We start from the raw sequence: 23,183 nt of genomic DNA, 5'->3' as shown, positions 1-23,183 counted from the left end.
CTCAACTTCAATATATTGCTAGCTTATTCTTTGGAGAAGGTTTGCCTTTAATGAAGTTTTAATTTGTTTAGCATACTTTATCTTGCATGCAGTGTTGACACGACACTAAGTCCTGCTTGATCTGTCAGCCCAGCTAAGTGTTGCTTGCCACATGTTATGTGTAGTGTGTTAGGGAAACATACAGCAATTATTCTGTCATGCATTGCATTTAAAAGAATATTAGAAAAGTCTCTTGCAAGGAAACTTCCAAGGAAAGAGTTCTGCCTAAAAGGTTATTTATAGACAGACAAATATATAAGCAGTCTGATACCATGGTGATTAAAAAAATGTAAATATTTAGTAATATCAGAACCTTATTTGAAGTCTCTGGGAGAATAAAGCCCTGTGCATTCTGGCACAGTGAACCGAATCTGACAATTTCATCTTTACCACTTTAATTACTGGATTCATGTTTAAAGGTTATACATTGAGTATAGCCACGATAAAATTATCTCTACATTTTCAAGTTTTCACTGTGCTCTGGAGTATAAAGTGTTCAGATTTCAGTGCTGGCCACTATTAAATTGAATGGGACATTACACTTCCTATTCCACTCCTTTCCCCACAGATAGCATCTCAAGTCTGGAGAACATAACCGCATCAGTTACTCGGTATATAAACTCACTTTGTGAACTCATAACACGGGGAGTAAAATAAGGACAAATTCTGAGGCTCTTGCTTCAGGCTTTATTCCCAAATCATGATTTTTATAGCTCCAGAATCTGAACTAGGTTATCAATCCACTTTATACTGATGGAAAGAAAATAGAGGCAGGTATTTATAGCAAATTTGAGTCTCAGTACTCTGATGATCCTGATTTACCAAAAAGTTCTGAATTCTCTAACCCTAATGAATTTATTACCTTTCATCATTCGAACTAATTTCAAAAGCAATTTAGGCTTAAATACATACAAACTTCTCACTTCACTTGATACCACAATTCTTCTGTTACGTTTGTTTGACTTGGCATTTGCCAGTACAGTGCCACTGGAATACTATCCTGAAAAAAAAATGTCTGAGGGCAACAGAAGGGCAACTTAGACAAGGCAAATGTACAAACTCAAGACAGAATCCAGTCAAGATATTCCAATATTTGGATTTATCATCCAAAATTCTAATAATGGGCAAAACCATTTGAATCTTTTACGAAAGAACAACCAAACAAGGAAACCCACAGTATCCTGGAACATGATGATTTTATTTAATATTTTTGAGTTGAGAAAATCTTGGGAGAAGAGACAGGCTGTCCATCACTAACTTTTAGTTTCCCTAGCTGATATAGATGTCTGTTGTAAATTTGACTTTATGATTGAGAGAACCCTGACCCTCTCCCTTTCCCACACAGCCCTTAGGAACAGGGCTCTAATCCAAGAAAAACCCACCAGGATGATGAGATCCCCACTAACTTCACACACAGCAACTCCGCTTCGGAACTTTGCTGGGGATACGAAAGCCATCAGCAAGAAGAGGGTGGAGGGCCAGCCCTGCTGTGCCCCTGTGCACTGCTAGGGCAGATCACCTCCGCAGCATCTGACCAAGGAAGAGGCAGAGGAATAGTCAGGTCAGGCACTGCAGGGCAATACACTGATACTGCAATTTGTTACCACTTAATAGTACACATATAGAATGTCTACTGTGATGCCACTTGTCACCTTTCACAAATACATACATTTCTCAAGGATACAAACTTTGAAGTAGCAGCAAGTTGGATTGTAAGGAAAAAGAGCAGCACAAGTCTACACAGCACAATCATATCAAATGACCTTTATTAAAATTGTACATGAAATGCAGAGGAATTGTCTCTTTACTAGTAGTTTGAAGTTTTCTCAGTATATCTGCAGACACTAACAGCTTTCCGCTTCTAGTCAGAAACAGTGGTACAAAACAGCCGGTACAATATAGAACTGAAGACAGGAAAATTTGCTAAACTAATGCTCTTTGCTGTCAATTCTCAGAGCAAAACTCAATAGCATATTCTTAACAGTTAGTATCTATGTACAAACTAGAAGTTGAACTAGTGTCAAAAATTACATACAAAAAAGCTGAACACTAGTTTAGATGGGAGCTGCTTCACATGTTCAGCAAAAAAAGAAAGCAAAATTTTAGTCAGTGCTGGCAGTTAACACTTAAATGGAGTTGCTAACTCTCCAAAATGCATTTGAGCCAAGTATTTGATAGGATTCATTGGTTTACTCTGATTTTTCCAACCTTGTTTATGAACAATGGCAGCCTTCCAGCTTTTTAATAAATGAAGACAAGAAGGTGATACAAAAGCAGCTAAATTGGATTCTGTCTGCCATTTGATGGAAATACAAAGATAATTGAATGCTGTTAATGGATTTAAAGTTTGACAAGAAGGTTTCTGTCGATAAATCCCACCCAGCTAAAATATTCTTCCCAATCAAATCATTAGCACATAGAACATGTCTGTAACTACTCACTGTTCAAGGAATTAACAATATATTTCAGAAGAAATTTTGACATAGAAGCAACTACTGCAAGGTGGGTTTCACACTACCACAATTCTTGTAATAAATAGAACTCACTGAAAACAATTCCCTCTGTTGTTTACTTACTTCAGTTAGGTCTCACTAATATTAAAACTGGACTAAAGTATAAAAATTCTTGCACCTCCCCCATAAAATCAAACCATGCTTCTAGCACATTTGAGAATACGCTTTGCATTTTAGATATATTGTGTGACCTATGATTCCTTAACCTAGCCAATTTGATTAATTCTGCTGAGATGTCCCAGATGAATAAAGCTGAGGAAATTCCAGCTCACTAAGACAATGTGCAGTAAAGCTGTTGTGTTCCTTAACTCACTAACATTGTGATGTTATTGGGTTACTCATATTCATCTTGCCAAGTAAGACAATACTCTTAAGTAAAATTCATTTTCCACACAGAGGCAGAAAGTGCTACAGACAGAAAAACAAAACAAATTGGCTGCTTCCCAGTGTCTGACTGGCATCATTTGCACTTGATGGCTATGGAGTCCTTGCTACTGGAAGGAGATGTGCCTGAATTCTTTACCTATGCAAAGGCAAACTGCACACTTCAGATAAAAGGCTGGTATAGCTATACTAGCAATGCCCCCAGTAGAGATGGGACATATCTGGCAGGAACATTAATTTGATGGGATAGTAAAATTTTGATTTAGAATCCTCTTGCCAATATAACTCTTACTGCTAAAATTTACAGCTGCAAGGGAAAGGTAGCCTGATGTTATACTGTCTAATATAGTACTGTGTACCATCTAATTTTGCCCATTTTAGTAGCACTACATTGTCTGATAAGTCCATGTTGGAGAAAACTTACTTCCATGAAAAAAGCTTTTGAGTAGCTGCAGATCAGCTCTAACACATTTGTTCTAAAGCAATTTGCATCTGTATCATAGCTGAAGAATGATGCAAAACAAATGCTTAAGACAGGGAGGAAAAATGGCATTGCCCCCTGTGGCTTTCTTGTTAGAAAACAGAATTTACAGATAAAGAGTCAGCATGGGACGGTGCTAAGGTTCGTACTGACTATGAAGAAGAGGCCTAAGCAAGTATCTTCCTTTACACTCAGGTTTATAAAGCCATTCCATAGTTCACAAACCACTCCTGGTGTCAGGCACTCTTTCACTGATGAGACAAACAGTAGATGACAGGCCAAAGGAGGGGGAAGACGGGACAAGGCTGTTTATGATCGAAAGTGTGTTTAATGTTAATCAGTGAGGTTAGTTTTGTTTCTCCAAGTGGTAAAAAGCATAATTTTTGCTAAAATAATTTTAGGGGTGCTTTCCCCCCCCCCCCACTGATTACTGAATCTCTTCCCCTTAAAAAGTTGAATTCTTAATAGGAAACCTTGCCCATTTTCTTTAATCCATAACTGGCAGAATGAGTTATATGGGCCATTTTCTCAGGCAAATAGACTAGAGAAGCTTTAACATGCTGGCAGCTTGCTGGAAGAGGAGCTTTCAGCAAAAAGCAATATGCCGTATCATTCCAATTCTTAAATTAAAAAGGTCTCAGCAGCCAAACAAATCCACTTTTTAGCTTTGTTCTTTGAGAAATTCTTATGCTAGATACACATTAAGGAACAGACTGATGCCTGGAACAAAGCCCAAAGGTATCTCTGTTTGAACCACTAACTAAACAAAAATAAACGCAACTTCATTTCAAACAGTATTAAGAGTAAATTATATAAAATGCATAGTACTTATTCTCACACTGAGGAGAACTGAACTCAAACACTCTGCCTAATTATGGATATTGCTTATTAAGAAAAATATTGTTCTTCTCAGGATTTTTCCCATCTTGCTTAAAAGAATGGTAGGTTTAACAATAATTTTGTCTTACAAGGAAGACTATCAGGAACTGTATTTGTAGGCTACTATGTCAGTGCATAATAAATTGGCTTAATTTATGAAGATCAAGGTTAGACCTCATGAAAAAAGAACCTATAACCTGTCCCATTGGTTTAGTATCTTATATATACAAATTTTATTTAACATTTTTATAGGAGAGTAACTACTTTGCATTTACCCAAAGATGAGAATATTACAGAATACTGCCACTGTGTTCTGACACACACAGTGACACACCAATGAATCTTGTAGCATAAGACACCTAAACTTTACTGGTGGTAACTTGTTCTTGTTTATCTTTGTCATCTGAGGCTTCGTGAAAAAGAACCCAAGTCTCCATCTCCTAGGTGCTTCCTTCTCCTCACTGTTTTCCACCAGAGCTTTCTGAAGAACATTTTCCCATTTTTAACAAGGCTCTGATATTAAGAAAGTTAACATTTCACAAAAAAAAGTTGAACTAAAGTTTAATTCATTGCTTCTTGACAGGCCTTGCTTATCAGTATTTTCATTTTAGCAGCTTTTACAATTTATGGCAGCATATATAGCTCTGCATTGTAATAAGTCACTCTTCATGGTTTTCAAGAGAATATGGAATTAAGGATTAACCAGTAAATATTACTGCTGCTACCAGACCTCTTTCAGTACCACATGACTGACACTTCAGCACAATCTCTTCCCTTCTCTTGCCTCCCTGATTTTCATGGAGGCTTTTGATTTTAATTCATATTGGAATCACTTTTTATTAAATTCTGTGATTTACAGATAAGAAATTTGGGAATATTTCATACTTTTTTTGTGTGTGGTATTCTCTCAGGCATACTTTAACCTGTTCCAGACACTTACTGAATGGAATTCTTCATCTACTATGCTCTACGGGCTTAACTGATCTGTTACTGTTCACACAGAATCAAATACTGATCAAAGATAGCATTTTTTCTTTTTGGCAGACTCTAGTCCTACACAAATCTACATATTCAGCCTACTCCTATAAGCATCCCCCCTGGAACGAAGGGAAGTAGGCTTCATTCGTTTGGGGCCTAAGAATGCTTGAGGAATAAGGAAAACATTTACTTTGACATCTGCTTCAGCAATGAAAGCGTTTTTGTTGTTGCTGTTTTACTTTACTTTCTATTGCAGCAAAAATTTGCAGGATTTTTCTAGTTATCTAGAATTCAGTGTGTTCCCTAGAGCAGAGGAAGGTTTAGGAGAGCTGAGCCAAAGGGAATGAGCAACTCAACTGAAGTATTTTTTTAAAAGCTCTCCTTCAATCAAATGTTGTGAATGATGAACCAGTTACACTAGTCTATGCAAATATACACTGTATAGTAAAATTTCAGTTATTTTTGTTCAAAATATGAAAAATTTGTTGCTGAAAGCAATTTGGGAGCATTTGAAGAGGATGCTTAAGTACTTTTTCTAAAAGACTGTCTTGATTTCATAAAACCCTAATTACCTGCTAACACTTCACAGAATCACAGAATGGTTGAGGTTAGAAGGGACCTCTGGAGATCATCTAGTCCAATCCCCCTGCTCAAGCAGGGTCACCTAGAGCATGTTAGACAGCATCATGTCGAGGTGGGTTTTGAATATCTCCAGAAGAGGAGATTGCACAATCTCTCTGGGCAACCTGTTCCAGTGCTCTGTCGCTCTCTGTCACTCACACAGTTGCACTAACTCTTGCTCCTGTGCCTGTTGTTGAACTCATGGCTCATCAATTTTTCATGATCTTCTATCTTTTTGACAGACTCCACTGGAGACCTCCTCATATTTGCCTTACTATTTTGATTATATAATGACTAGAGAGCATGCATGTGTCTTCCCAGACTTCCAGGCTCTTCATTCTACCTCCTCTGAGTTGTCTTTCTCACTATATGCCTAAATTAATTTTCTGTAGGTAATTCAGCTTCCCAAAGGGACGTAGGAGATCAAGCACTAAAGCAAGCAGCGCATTAAGCCACTTGTGCTTAGTTTCCTGGGCATTGTTTGGAAAAGTATCTTCTTTAAACACATACACATTAAAAGATGCTTAGTTTTCAAAGAGCATTTCAAGCTGAGTTGTTGCAGTGTGAAGTTATGGGAGAACCTTCTGTGGTTTTTGAAGAAATGGAAAGGTTTGGTATGTGACTTATCTGTAATTCAGCTCCCTTGCGTTCACTGCTTTTGATCCTCATAAGGGGCTTTGTAAGGTATGATACTGAAGATCTTATTAAAGCATCTGGCATGTTTTACTACTTGCAGCTCTTCCTAAGAAATTAGTAAATTGAAGAGGTTCTAATTTTACAGTTTAATTAGATTACCATAAAATGGTATCTGTAATTCAGGTGTTGGGAAGCATCTAAATGTGAAGAAATAGAAGATGAACCTCTGATCTCTAAATCAGAAAGGAATTGGATAAAACACATCCAGCGTTTGCAACACTCATTGGATTGCTACTAAATATATCAAAATCTGCAAAATAAGTATCAGGGGAAAACTGTATTTATTTTAATAACCTTTTTTTTTTCCTGATGGCTGCTATCTTATTCTATATTTGACTTGTACTTCTGCATGTTTGTCAGAAATAGCTGATTTACTAAAATCTTATATTGTCAACCAGCTACAAGAGAATAGAGTAGTCTACTCAAAAAAATTAAAACTTTGAATCTTATTTAGTTCTTTTTAAAAGATTAAGTGATTGTAACTTATGATATTTGCTGTGTTTTTATCAGTATATGTTGAAGAAGTCTTTGTGGATTGCATTAATCCTTTTTTCTATTAACTATGTACCTTCAAAGTTCACTGGTATTTTTCATCCACTTGACAATACAGGGTCAGGCAAAGAGGAACAAACATCATTAAGGAGTTATTAAAACTGCTAGTGCTCACATTCAGAATGAGGGCAGTACAATTATTCAGTTCTTATGGCATTTGTCCCATCTGGTACAGCAAACCTAAAGGAACATAGTTTATCAGCAACAAATAGTGTGGCCAGTACAGAATCATCTCCTCTGCTTCTATTAATATGCTTCTATAACTCAGTATGGTCTAGAACAGTCTATGGTTCTCTTTCCCTGTATGCTGTTGATTGTCTGCCTAGTCTCTGACAAAAATTACTTTGCCTCCTGCCTTGCTGCTGCAACCCCCAAATACAATAATAAAACTTGTAGCTCAAGCATCAAGACCTTACATAAAATTGCAATTAAAGTGCAGATTCTTGACTGACAGAATATACTGCACAGATGCAAAGTACAGCAGATAATAACTACATGTAGCATCTTAAGTTTCCAGGTGACATGGAAGAAAGATTTCTCAATTGTTATATAACAGATGCCTATAATTTAACTTGCTTAAGGCTTTACATTTTAAAGCTACTTTCTATTCCTTCTATGACCAGATTATAAAATCTGGTCATACTTTAAACTGAATATCTGAAGTTTTCTAGGCTGTAATCTGCTCAGCCAGAATTATTCTTAAAACTGAGTTGAGCTATCTTCAAGAACAAAGCTGGTAAAATGTTTCTCTAGTGTGAAATACTTAACTGTTCTTCTGAGAAGGTCACAATGGTTGTTTTATAGCAGGAACTCTGAACCAAAGGTGATTTTCCCCTTCTTTTCATAAATGCAGATATGTGCTTTTTGCACAGACATTCTCGCTCCTATTTTTCTTTTTTTTTTAACTTGAGATTATTATACTCTTATCCAGTAACCAGTCAAGGCACATATTTGGGAAATCCATCAGTACATGGCCCTCTCCTAAAGTCAACATGAAAGTAGAAAAAAAATGAGGGCCTGTTCATACCTGGTTGATGTTCTTCTCAGGGAGGGATTAAGCCACACAGTCAAGGCAAAAGAGAATTGGTGACCTGCTGTTCTTCACATCATTGAAAGCTTGCTGTGAGTCAGGGAGGTCAAAGTTTATAAACCATCTGAAGAGCAAGCCAGGGCTTTTACTTCTTTGTAGGGATCTCCTGTGCAGTTGGCCTCCACTATTTTTACTGGAGAAAGAACAGAAAGAGAAAGGAACTGCAGAAGAGGCAGATGAGAATAAAGGAATCTTGGCTAAGGACGTGGATGGAAGAGATACAAACTAAGATCAGAAGAGCTTCCCCAGACTTTCGGCTGGAGGCCTCATGCTCTTCCTCCTGCCTTCCACAAAATTTTGATTCCATGTCAAGGAATATATCTTAGCTTCATCAAACTTCTCCAGAAATCAGGAACTTCATTTTCCCATTTGGCATCACTCTGAAATTTCAGGGCCAGCTTAACTTGCTGGAATGCAGTCTGACACAGAGCATAGGCCTCTACAACAGTTACTGAGACAATTGCTGACACAATTGCTATTTTAAGCATAAGAAACACCAAATATTTAAGTATTTGAAATCCAATTTAACTGACAGTAGTTTATTACCTGTAAGGCTAGTCACTTCCTTTCGTAAAATACAAAGATTCACAGCTTCCCCGCAAGAGATGCTATACCATGTCAGTCTGGAAAAGTCTGAGAAACTGAACTTTTAAAAAAGTGAACTAAAATAGCTCCTCCAGGGGAAGTGTCATCATTAATATTTTTAGTCTTTAAGCTAGTTTATTTTTTCTCCCTGTGAGCCCAGTACAGATGAAATTAAATCTTCATCTTCTATAAACTAAGCTCAACCTATTAAGTAAGGGTGAGTTATATAATCTCAGGGTCCAATTTACTTCAGCTACTGCACTAGATTCAAAAATTACCACAAAGTTTGTAAGTGCCCTGAAAAAGTCTGTACATACATTTTGTTTGAGGAACGTAACAGTCTAACAAGTTTAATTCAGAACTTTCAGCTTGTTCAAGTAAACTTTCTTACTTATCTCAAATTGCTGGCAAACCCCTCACACTGGACATGCAGCCACAGAGAGCCTGCATAGAGTAACTGCTTTTAAAGTATGAGTCCTTGAAAGACATATAATATATATATGTAGGGTTACATCCTTAAAATTTAACATCACAGTTAAAGTGCTCCCACCAAAGACCTGTAATTTCCAAGACCTGTGTTCCCTAGAGAGACCTGGCAGCATATATCACTCTTCTCAGCTGCACTGAGTTTTGCTGGCTGAGGGAAGAAGCAGGAGAAAAAAACTCAGAACTTGAGTTTCAGCACAGGCTTTTCCAGCACAAGGTAAGAATGGCCCTCCTGAATGATCTCACCACATGTATGTTGGGTATGTACTCAATCTGTACACATCACCCAGCTAAGAAAGAGCTGGAGAATTAAAATTTTGACTAAAACATGTTAAATTTCTTTTCTTATATCTGCTTTCTTTAATTCTAATTCAATAATGAGATACTTTGGGGAAAAGAAGAAACTGAAAATTTTATCTGTAGCACAGTAGTAGGTTGGAATAGGAAACAAATGTTCACTTATTTCCCCTTTAGCAAGCACAGGTGGACAGCTTATGTGGCTACTTCATTGCATAGTATCACCTGGGATAGTTCTCTGCCTGAGTTTCTCCACTTGATTAAAAAAACAACAAAAAACCCAAAGCCTCAAAACCCTCCAACTTACTTCACTGTTGCCCAAAAGAGAAATTTTGAATACCTCCAAACAAATTTCCTAATTTTAAGAAAAGCATATTGATGCATAGGTTACAAATGCTCAAAACACCACCTCCTTTCTTTCTGCTTGGTAACCCCCTTCTACTGGTACTGCTTATTTGTAAATTTTGCTACACTTCATTATGCAGGTAGATGAGCTTAGGTTATCTTTCTCTCTTCTGGGAATTTTGCTATGTAGTAAAGTAGCAACCAGCCATTCTATATGGTTACCACCTCCTTCAATCTCAGTGACATTCTCTATCCTGCTATAACGTGAACTCCTACAAGACTTAAAATAGAACTTTTCACAGCAGAGCTATGAAGATCTCACTTAACCAATATGTGTAAGGGAACAGGAGGAATCCATTAAATGCCACACAAACTATTTGTTTTCATTTTTAAGATTCCTTATTTGTTCCTTTTAAGTTCCTTGTAAAGCAGTTATGATTAGGTAGTGACTTATTTTTCAGGCTGATTAAAAGAGTTCCTTGTCAGCCCTCCTAGTTCTCATTCTGTCTGGGTGGCCTCCCCAACCAAGCTCACTAAGACCATGAGTTCATAATAAATATTTGGGTTTCTTCCTAGCTGTTTTACAAGCAACTTCATTGTTTACTATAATCTCATACTACTTCTAAAAAACTTCTGACAATACCATTTTGCATATTGTAAATAAACACTGCTTTTCCAAAGCTTCATGATTATTCATGAATACACCCTACATGTAACAGTGTTGGAGGGTAGGTTTGCTGTCAGGCATAGTACAAATCAGGGCTGCTGGCTATCTGATAGGACCATGATAACCAGGGATACAAAACAAACATATTACAGCTTTTCCCCTGCTTGACCAGATCCTATCCTGCACTCCCAGAGGCTATACTAACCAGAGGTAAAAGTCTATGCATATGTGCATTTGCCATGCTGTCAGCCCTTACCTCCAGTGGTAATGCTAAAGCAGCAGCATCACTGTAGCCATTCAGTAGTATCACTCTACTGGCAGTGTAAGCTTCCTTCTATAAGAAAGCACTCTTCTGTAAAGCACAGACAACAGCAATAGATGCTAGTACTCAAATGCAAATTCGGTTGTTTAGTGAAATGTAAACTATCTCCTGGATTTTAAGAGACCTACTAAGCTTGCCTTCTTTTTTAAATGCCACTTCTTCCTGATTTTTCTCATCCTTAAAATCTGTTAAAATTAAGGATTCTATCTAAAGAGATGGATAGTGCCGTAGATGGAGAAATCTGCTTTATATAAACTGCGCCCCAATAGTCCTGACTTTTGGCTGTCTCCAGTTTGATTTAGCCATCCCCAGTTGTGTCCAAAATGTGACTCTCATATGATTAGATGATACTCTTCTATTTTATGAGTAATGTCTTGAATAAGCTTTCTAAAGTATCTTTCAGGCTATCAGCAGTCCTTACACCTGTCATCCAATGGGTATATTGCTGATAAGCTGTCAGCTAGAAGAAGTGCATTCATCTTTTTTACTACATTCTGAAAGCCCATGGTCCATTTTTCTTTCCAAAAAGTAGATTCAGAAAATTCAATTAAAGATTGCCGTCACATCAGAATCCCCAAGACTAGCTCTTGCTTAACCCCTAATGCCATGAGTGATAGCTAGTGTATTTGAAGTTTTCAACTTAAATGAAGGCTGTAGTCTTTCAACTCCAGTGAATTTAATGAGAAATAAAAGCCATCAGCAATGGCTTGGAGATACCATAATCAAGCCCATATATTTTGCTGGTAAAACTTTATTTTCAAAGTCTAAGGTGAGCACCATGTAAGTTTTCATTTATGAAAAGTCAGTCCACTATCTAAGGCCTTTTCTAGCTATAATCAATTTGACCCTGTAGTTAGGTACATTTAAGTGGAGATTAAAAAAAGCCAACCAAACAAACTAAGCAAATCCCTTCATGAAAAATAAGAATTAACCATATTCCAAGCTCTGAAGGTGACATTTTAAAAATATATATTTCCTTTTAAGTACTGATAGAAAGATTTTCCTGATCTTGTTCTTGTCAGCATGCTATTTAGAAATAAAATCCTGATTTACAAAGTGTCAGATAAACACAGCTGTGCACATGTGCTCACTTGATTGCAAATTGCATGCACAGCTTTGTCTATGTGGGGCAAATCAGCATGAAATTGCACTTGCTATTGTATGTCTCACTAAATCAGTGGAGGATTTGCAGGGTCTGCTGGCTAAAAAACACCAACGTAGACATATTTAGCTTCCTTTTCAATACTAGGAAACCCATATCTCTCTTTGGTTGACATTATCCTAGTGGCTCCTAATACCACCAAAGGTGCAAGGACTGTGAGTAAAATATTTTAACAGAGACCTAGAAAGGATGACCCTAGATAAGGCTATCTGTCACATTACACCTGGGGTTGCTCTCAGTGATGCAATGAGCTCATCAGTAGTTTTCTGTCTCAATTCTTCCACATACTCTTGTATAACACCACACGCACTTGTACAAAATCAGGTTTTTCCTCCCCTCCTTTTATGTCATTCATTTTAGAAAGGAAAGTTCAGTGGGAAAATGACTGTCTACGTATGCATACAACTTCATACTATATCTGCACTCTATTCTGTTATGACACCAGGACACTTCATAGCTTAATGTGCAGAAGAAAGCTTATGCAAGCTTAGCTATATGTCTGTGCATGGTCTTATCCGAACAGGTGTGCAATATGTTTCTGAGACAAACAGCTTTCATATAGCAGAAAAATGCTCTGTGCACCTCATCCAGGCCCAGATCTACACCAGAGACATTACTTTCTCATTATTTTTTAAAATGTAGCTGGAATCTATATAAATCTTTACAATGGTTCTGCTTTCTGTATAGAACATGATTTCCCAGCAAGGCTGAATTTCATGGAAGGATATTGCAAGATAGCTGAGAGACCTGATGCTACTTGACCAGGCCATTTTCCAAACCAACCCATCACTCTCCTTTTCTTTATGAAATCCTCTTACAGCTCCTCAAAATAGTGATGACATCTACTGATGACTAAGTCAGTCAGTTTGCTAAACTTGGTCTTTGTGTTTCAGGCTTTTTTTCTGTACCTGCTAGACTCTCAGATGCCAACTGGGAACAATAAGAGGGCCTTTTTTGGCAAGATGTTCATAATTAAGTTGACAGAAGTCACAGAGTGCAGGAGCCCCAAGTCTTCTACATTTGAAACCTTACAACAAGGACTTCAGAAAAGTTATTGCAGTTTTACTATTCCTTGCTAATCTCACCTTGAAATATACAAATCAACAAGGATGCAGTAAATTTAGAAAATGCTACTTGCTACTCCAACTGAAATAGCTGGTTAAAAATATGCTGACTCTATTTGAGTTAGAGGCTTAAGCATCACAGGATTAGAGCTTCAGTTTCACATTTCTCTTCTGGAGGGTTAGGATTGACCAGCTCCCAAGGAAAAGTGAAGTAACGGCACTAAACTCCAGAAGGAAGCCTGTTCCTCTAGAAGAGCAGCACCAGTGCATATAATATAGTGATAATATGGGATTAACTTTCCCTATAACTCAGAGGCAGTTTGACTCTAGTAACAGTCATAAATGAACACAGCTGAGAAGATGGTGGCAAAAAAGCATTTTCATGTAGAAGTTTTAATCAAAGAAGATATACTTGCTAGTCTCATAGGTGTTAAGGCTAGCATAAGCCAACAAATCCAGAATGACCTGCTGAAACTCAAGTCTTTAATGTTCTACTGAGCTTCTACCACAGGGAGAGAGCAGGAGAGACCATGTTTGGAAACTGCACAGGGCAGGAGCCACATAAGAATACCCATATTAAGTTATCCTCTTTGCATGTTACAGAAAAGGTATTCCTATTTTAACCTGAGGAAAATTTTCTTCCTGATTGCAAGTTGAATAAAAGGTATAATTTTAAAGAATAACAAAGACAAACCAAACAGGCACATAAGAAAAAGCCTTTTGAATATCTCTGAGCCCTGCCCAATCCATTTTACCACGTATCTGGATTTCTACTGTGGACCATTGTTTCTTGATCAGAAGGACAACTGCTTCCTTGCTTATACATAGCCAGTTACATCCAAAACAATCCAGTACACTGGAGCAGAGGATACCCTTACTTCCTTATGCAGGTTATCTAGCCTTGTTGTACTAATTGCACTAAGAGCTATCTCCTAATCCTGTTTTATTCTGACCAAAGTAATTGTTTACAAGGGTTTGGATTTAAATAAAAACAGATTTTACAGAAGAGTAAAAATAGTATAAAGACAATCCACATTTGTCTATCTAAGGAAAAGTTTGCTAGCTGAACCATGATACTAAGATCTTCCTCTTTTAGGCTCTAAAGCTTAGGTGCCTAGGTCTCAATCTGCTTTATAACTCCAGCCAAAGCCACCAAGCATTGTTTGAAAGACAGTCTGGAAAAGAAAGATTTTTTTCTTGCCAACAGCTGCCCCTACCTGTCTGACAGCAAGTCGGCATTCAAGAATGATAAGTATGCAAAACTGATCTTCTCGCCACAGAAAAGGATGGGACCATAGCCTGTTTCTTAATATTGAATCTTAGTTTGCATCATGTCTGCATTTTTAATAATTTCTGTAGGACTTTGGCCTTCACTGAGTCATTTTCAGCTTGTTTGGACAACAAGCTTTTATGTATAAATAAAAACTAAACAGATTCTTTAAGGGGTTTCTAATTAAAGGATATTAAGCAGTGTTCTCCTGTTCTTGTCCCATCCAAAATAACTACTTTGGATAGTTGTTGAAGGATTAGAGCTGCAGGCTACCTAGAGATTGACTCCTTGGTAAGTAAAAATGGAGAAGGGTCTTTATATGCGGAAAAAGCTACAACCAATCTGGTCATGTGATCTCAGATCTCACCTGATTAGGAGTTGTATTGGTCATTTCTCTAGTCAAAGACATAGGAGTCAAGTTTAGTTGCTGCCCCCCCCCGCCCCCCCCCCCCTTTTTTTTTTTTTTTTTTTTAACTTCAAGAACTTTATGGAAAGAATCTTTTCCTGCAGTAGCCTACACCAGAGACTTCCAAACAGCGGTTTCATAGTTAGCTGTAGACTGTGCAGAATTAGCAGGGTCAAAGAAGGCTAACTCAATTCTAGATGGTTAACTGTACTTTCAGCTGTTCTGACACCTTACTATTCTAACACTGCTTCTCCATGTACACAATTGAAAGGGCTTTAAAAGTCTCTAGAAATCTTCACTTGAACAAACAGGTTTCAGAGCCAGGGGATGAGTACTCTAAATGCAGCAGCAGTGTAATCAGCTCCAGCAGAGGCACAGAATGAAGTCTGGCTGCTGTCCCCTTCACAGCTGTATGACCTTTCTTGCTCAGCTCTTCAGCAGAGAGCCTGGGAATGAGGAAAAACGTTATATTTGAGCAACACACAATGGGAATGTTATGTGAAAGGTCCCATGAGGTAACACTATTTCAGAATATGCTATATGCACAGTTTGAGCAGACACTTTAATGCTGGCCAGTCAACTTGTCAGCGTGCATTTTTTTTTTATATAAGATTTTAGGCTAATGATTAGGAATCAGAGGCTCAGAGATTTTAGTTAAGATATCCGACAGCTCACTATTCATTTTAAACAGCAAATTACTCCAGTGAAAGAATTCACATGAGGAATATTTATTTCTATCCAAGCTACTCGTTATAGTGCAGACATACAAGTGGAAGCTGAAGTTATTAATAAAATACTAGGTTTTCAAAATCTTCAGCAGAAGAAATACAATTTAAGCACCTCAGTCATGTGCTGCTTAATGAATTCTGAAGCCATATTTCAATTAAATACCAATAGGATCATCAGCAGTTTAATCCTAGTTTGCTATATATGGAGGAAGTGTATGCAGGGGCAGCTGTGGATGTGATAATTTTCAGAGCTTATGGCTACAGATTGTCAGCTCTAAAAAAAAAAAAAAAAAAAAAAAAGTCTCTGCCACATACTTTGATAAGATGAACATAGTTGAATTACTGCCAGGTGATCAGAAGGTAACCAAATAATTCTTAAATTCTGTTTTTATTTTACAATAATCCACTTATTTTTTCCAAGAAGCCAGGGTTTCAAATAAACTGGACAACTCTACTCTCTTCCTTCAAAATTTTGGTGAAAATGTTTTAGCATTTCAGCCATTTCGAGTTTATGTTGTAGCTCTGCATGAAGGATGGTACAGCTATTGCTCACTATTGCATCTAGAACAACCTAGAAGGCCATAGTCATCGATAAGGATACCAAGATAAGGAAGAGAACTAGTGCTGTAATTACTCTTACCAACTAAGACAAACAAACAAACAACATCCCCCTAATAATTACAAAACAAATTTATTTTTGTAACAAAGGGAACTTTGACTTCTATATGAGATGGACTTCTTAGCATATTCAAATAGCTGTTTTTACAAGAATGATTAATAGTGGTATTTGCTTTTTTACTAAGTTACAGTAAATACTACCAGCTGGATTTGGAAAAATAAAATAACATGAACTTTAATGAAGTTCATACACTGGACTGGGATCTACAACAACTCATAAAAACAGACTCCCAAAACCAAACAACTGGGCCTTTTATGCCATATGATTGATAACTGATAAATTCCACTGGTCACTAGTAACGTATGCTATTAAATTTAGCAGCCAAATTTTTTGAGAAAGTTAACACTTTCAGGTAGGAATCCTCCCCCTCCACTCCCCTCCCTCCAAACAGTCCAGTTCTACAAAGTAATAGTGCAGAATGTTCCACAATAAAATCTGATTCTATTTCTTTAAACCGTAAGAATGGCCACATTTTCCAAACTGATCACACTGTGGTTTAATTGGCATTTAGTAGCCTTGTCATCTCCAGCAATGAAGGTTACAGTTTTATTTTTTTACATAATTATAGAAATGCTTATAATTTAAAAGAGATACTATGGAATTCATACCATAATGAAAAATACTATGCTGGGTAACTTTACTCCTACTGCTCAAGCTTCTCCTCCCAAATGAAACTACTGCCCTTTCCTGATAAGAATATTTGTTTAAATATGCTACATTATGAACATTTAGTGAAATCAGTAAATTTGTGACTCATTTTTATAAACTGCTAATGAAAAGGTGTTTCACAGATCCCAGGACAGCCCTCCATAAAGGTCTGGCCAAAAGCCTTTAATACAGACACAGAGCTCTACTTCCCTGGGTTTTGTTTCTTAATCTGTGTATACACACTGTGTGTCTGTGGCCACATAATTCCAGGAAAAAGTAGATAATTTCAAAGTCAGTGGGTGGCTCAGCTATGCAACTCCTATTAAATTTGCATCCCTAAGGGAAGACATTAAATCTTAATCCAGGACTTCTTTGGCAGATGGTGGAGGAACATCATTTCAAGATTAATTTACAAGGGGAACATTAGGGAGTTTGGTCTCTATAACCCTCTTTTCTCTAACTGCTTCCTGGAACTTTCCAGGTTTAGCCACTGTATGTTTAGTTATGGGCATGACCAAAGAGATAGTGCACATAAAAAGAACAAATTGGAGCAGGTCTTCAAACAGGTCGCAGTGAAGTTGGTGCAGACTTGAACGTGCTTTTTATCTTGACAGAAAGTAACCATCAACAACTCTGGCCTGATTCTACCTTCCTTATCGCAAATGTTTTAAGAAGTGCGGTGGAAGTGACCTGTAGCAACAATTCCTACCTTGCATAAATGGGTTAAAGACAATACAGAACTTATTTGTGTAAATTCACCCTTAAACTAATCCTCATATTCCTTTGCAGTTCGATTCACACTACAGCAAAATTAAAAATTAGCACAGAAGGAAAGCAGGCCAACCCTCCCAAAGATACTCTACTGCTGAGAAGTAGCTGTAAGACCACGTAAACTTACACAAAGCAGTGTTTTAAAGCCATTAGCAATTACTGCTGCAAATGATGTAGATATTTAGGGCACAAAGGGATACTATCTGTGATTATTTCTTTTGCACTTCTGATAACTTGTACATAACTCAAAGTCCCTGAGAAAGGGCTCTGGGTTATGAGATGTGCTCCTAACCTTGTGGGACAGATTCATTTCCATGCAAGTCTTTTCTGAAGCAGTACAACATGCTAATATCTTAACAGAAGACACAGAAACCTGGGGAGGGAGGTAGTGGGGGGAAGGTAATAACTATCCATTGAAAAATTTCAAGCATGCCTAATCCCTTCACCATGTACCTCTTCATTTATTTATTTTTGAAATGGGCAGAGTCAAGAAACTTGGGTTCAAAAAACTTGAAAAAATGATTTTGCGGGTGGAATAATTTCTCCCCAATGCTGCAATTCAAAGCTGGTGTTCTTTGACAAAGTCAAGGATCTGGACTCAAATGGAATCCAAAGCACAAGTAAATTGCTCAGCCATGTTTGTTTTGTTGTGGTATTTTTTGAGAGTTGGTCAACTAAATTGAAGTGGTGAAAAGTGAAACAAACTTTATTTTGTTCCAAGCCCAAGAACTAATAGATGGATTCTACAAATACAAATCTTCATTACAAGCTTGGAAGTTGATGGGTCTCCATTTAAGTATTCCTTTGTAAAAATGAAATCTCAACTGTTTTAATAAAATCCATTTTCATAATCACCTTTAATTTAAGGTAATACTACTGCATTAGCTGTATATGGCTGTAACACTGGATCTAATTAAGTGATATTTTTGTACAAGCACAAATGTCAGAACAGCTGATACTTCAATTTTTGGCTCTCTGTCCTCCAAGACTATTCAGTAGGTAATAAATTTAATTACTTTCTTAAAATTAAATTATTCTCTAAAAGAAATACTCAAAATTGATTTGAATCCTGTGAGTTCAATTAATTTTTTCTCTTGCCATGCTATTGCTTTTAAGGATAAGGTATCTCTGCATTATTTGTATAGTGTGTGCAGCTGACATTTAAACATATATCGGTACCAGTTAGGAAAAAACAAGCAACTGTGACATATATTTATCTGTGTTTTGTACACTCTGTACTTAATATTTTGAAAATGGGTATGTACTTCATATTAGCCTAGTGCATTTTGCTTCAATGCTACGATGTAGGCTTGAACATCAGAACTGACTCTATCACTAAACCAGTACTAAAATAATTCCCTTTAACATCCCTTAAAATGTAAATTGGTACACAACTCTACCTCGACCACAGTTCCCTAAAAATACCTTTCAGATCTGAAGCAAGGTTTTCTTCTAACATCCCAATTCAGGAAACTATTTTTTCAGGAACTTTATATTATATACACTCAGGAAACTATAATTCTTGTATTACATTGGGCTGAGCAAGCAGAACCTTGTCCAATTCAGTTCTGTACTCTGTACAGTCATTTACACTTTTTTCAAAAGTGAATGGCATACAGCCCTATTAGAATCTCCACATCTTTTCTGCAGCAAAGTCATTTATATGCAGAAAGCCATACAAAGTACAAGCCACAGAAGAGATAATCCCAGTGGTTAGGCCAGCCTATTCTCATTTCCTTTAAGCTGTATTTTGGAATGCCCAAATTGTTCATTGCTATTGCTAGAACCCTGCCTTACTGTCACTTTAAAAACACACAGCTGCCAGCCAGATACTAAGTTGTTGTATCATCTATATTTAGCTTCAACTCCTAGCAAAGTACACAAGGATTCTCAATAGATCAAAGCTTTTCTTTCAGATTCTCAGTAGATCAAAGCCCCAACACTAACCACCTTATCCGATTCCCCCAAATATGCTGAATATGCAGCAAATTGCAATAGTTACATAGTGAAAAGACAACATTGCCAAGAAATTTGGAGCTTTATTTTTCACTTACTTTCCCACCTTTGAATTACAGCCAGATTTGTGGACATTTCATTTTTAACCTTCGAAGGTAAGTTAGCTTCTGGTATACCTTCTTTGATTTTATCCTCCATGAAAGTTCTAGGTCTAAACTAATGTTCAGGGGGCCAAACCCTCACCTAGTGGAAAACTAAGCTGCCATTTAATGGTACAAAGTCTGAATGCCTAATCTCACACTGGAAACAAAATACGACGATATGCAAAATCATGATAGTCAACCCTACATGCTGCTGTATGTGATAAGGCAGAATTATGGATAATAATATTGATTTCATCATGATTTCAGTTTCTTTTTCCTCTAAGGCAAACTTTGCCTATGGTCAGACTTCTATGAAAATTTTCATTCCAGCTATGCTCTGTTATTACTGCACTAAGAAACTGTTCATGCTTTTTATAATATGCATTGTAATTTCTATGTTTACTTTAGCTTCACAATAAAGTTAGAAACACAAAGGCTTCCCAATAAAAGGTAAACTTTTTAACGCTATTTATTGGGCTTTTCCAGTTCTCTCCATTTATAGGCTCATATTTTCCCAGTAGCCACAATATCTGTGTCAAGCTTAAAAAGCATTGTACCTCCTTGTTATCAGGCCAGGCTTTTACTGCCAAAGCCTGTGGTTCACTGTGACTTACATGAGCTCCAAAAGAAAAGCAGATTTTCTATTTCAAGCTTCAGGCATGAGGTAATTTTTTGGCTGTTCATCACTGATTTTAGGTTCAATCTGCTTAACAAAATTATTTACCACCATACTCTTTGATTCTCAGCTGCATGAGACAAGAGCTAATTGTGCAGGTTGCTTTGGACAGTCTTGGTCATTGATTTCATTGCAATTATACCAAAAATTTGTGGTGAACCATGATATGCAAAAGATCATTTTATGCAGAAATATTCAAGTTGCTAGCTGTATCCCACTCTCCCTTACTTAGGCTTTTTTACTTTAGCCAATTCATCTGACTTAATCAGTGACGAGAAATATGCTGATGCAATCTCATAGACTCACTAGTAGTACCTGCCAAAGGTCTGACACAATAATTTCTAATATAGAAATTAACAACGCACATTTTTTCACTCTTTAATGAATGGGGTATATTGCTGTTCCCACAGTCACAGTGAAAATGCCAAGAGAGGTGTATGAACCTAATCCCCACATCCAGCTAAGCTATGTTCAGTACAATGCTAAAAATATGGGTTGAAAAGCATTTTCTCAGCTGCTCTCAGTGAGAACAGCTGGCAATGAACCTCTAGGATCTCTCTGAAAAGGAAGTAAAACCTGGGGCATCATCACAGCCAGCTGTTCACCATTTGAGGTTTCCCTCACATTGTCAGGAATGTTTAGCTCCATATTTCAGATGGCTTTTTTGTAGCCCCATTGAGCAGATAGACATGATCCAAAAATGGAACTAAGCTGTAGAAATCAAAATAGATTTGTTGTGTTTTGGATCCACAGCTTAGAGTCTGAATGTATAGTTCGATGACTTAATCTAGACATGACTCCATTAGTTCCTTCTCCATGTTCACTTTCCTCTTCTTCTGCCCTCCACTGCCACACTTCCCCTTCACTAGACAAGAACAATAAAGTTGCCAAGTTTACCTTCAGAAACAAAGTCAGTCTGAAGCAGGAGCTCAGGTATGGAAAAATCCAGTTCAAACAGTTACATTTTGGCAAAGACCCTATGTTCAATTGCTCACAGTAGGAAGTATCAGCAATAATAAGCAATTCTGTCAGCCACAAGAATAGTAAAGTATGTCAGTAGTGCTGTGCATACACTCATACATACAAACACATTCATTTTCATACTGTGCATAGGTTTCCTGCACAATAGATTAATTTCAGTTTTCACATGCTTCACAGCATGGTTTTGATCAGTTACAGAAAAGTGGATAAAATACCCATGTTGAGTATTTGTCTACTAAATTACTTCATTTCAGTGGTTAAGAGGAATAGAGCCTCTATTCCTAGACAATACTTTTATCAAATTGCTTCTGAATTGGTCAGATATCATCCAGAGTTCATATATTCATGACAAATAATGAGTTAGGAAATGTTTTTTGCAGATACAATAAGTAAATAATTTTAACTTCATATCAGCACCTTTTTTTGTACTTCTCAGTATCTTTGCTTTTTTTTTTTTTTTTAAAAAAGCTGTTGCAGCATCAACAAGACGAAAGAAAAATCTTTGTTGCAAGATGACAAGACACTGAGCTTAATTTAACCATCCAGTCTGAAAGTTTGTGGTTTAAAAACTAGACACATGTCATGGTAAGCTACTAAGAACTGACTGGAGAGGTTTCTAGTCATGGACCTCTGTGCATGAAATCTGTAACTAACAAAACCACTCTACTCTTGCAAGTCATGGCTGTGCCTCCTCGTTGCTGAAAACCTAGAGTATAGATCTGGTATTCATGATTCTGAAGCATGCTCTGAAAATGGATATTTTTCCTGTGAAATAATTCATAAGCTGTTTCTAAGAGCTTCTGTGATAGAAGTTGCTCCTTGTGATAAGCAGGAAAACTGTTCATCACACTTAAGTTTGATCCAAAACAGGCATATTGTTTGGAAAGGAAAAAAAAAATGAAAAATGACATTAAAAAAGGAAAGATTACAAAGTCACAGTTCTCATCTTGCACTTAACATTTAAATCTCTACCTTTTTAGTATTTGCCAAACACCAGCTTATCAAGAGCTATAGATTTCAATCTGTGCAGCCTAGCCAGCTTTACAGGTAGCCCCCAGAATCTTAATTAGTTCTTTGAAATAAGCACTTTGTATTCAGACTGGCTTTAAAACAGGACAATATGTTATGGTAAGGGACATTGGCTTATGTATCTACAATCAAATTTTAAGCACTGAGCAAGTTTTTAGCCTGAATAAAAGTTTTATTTATTTATTTATTTATGGGTCATGAGTTCCAAGCACAGTTAGGAAAGTTTACTAATTTACTGAAACCAAAGTGAAGAAGAGTTTTCATGATCTGACAGTTTCCAGGTCAAAATTCTTAACATATATACACAAATAGATTAGTAAAAATCAGACTATATTTACACCTTACAGGATAAATTTCTCTTTTAACAAGGACATTTGCATAACCTGGATATCTGCTAGTAGTCTGCAAAAGAGTATCAGTGTTAGAATGGACAGCAGTGTGATAGAATTGTCTTTGAGACAGAAATTTCTCAGCCTGTAACTTCAGTAAAACATAAATTTCTAAACAGTGCTTCTACACTAGGAAGAGCTAGTCAAGAAAGCACTCTTTCAGGCTTCCTTTGAACCAAGCTATCCAGCCACAATACTCTGTTTATGGAAAGACAGTCATGTAAATAATACGGTACCATAGAAAAGTGTTTAAATCTAACATATAGGCTGTTTTAAATAATGTTTTCATTGACATTGACAACGAGCTGCAAGTGTCTCAGGTTTAGGAAGCAGGTGGCAAAAAGAC

Source organism: Rhea pennata, chromosome 9, assembly GCF_028389875.1.
Source record: "Rhea pennata isolate bPtePen1 chromosome 9, bPtePen1.pri, whole genome shotgun sequence".
Taxonomy (NCBI): Eukaryota; Metazoa; Chordata; class Aves; order Rheiformes; family Rheidae; genus Rhea; species Rhea pennata.
This window is presented reverse-complemented; position numbering follows the sequence as displayed.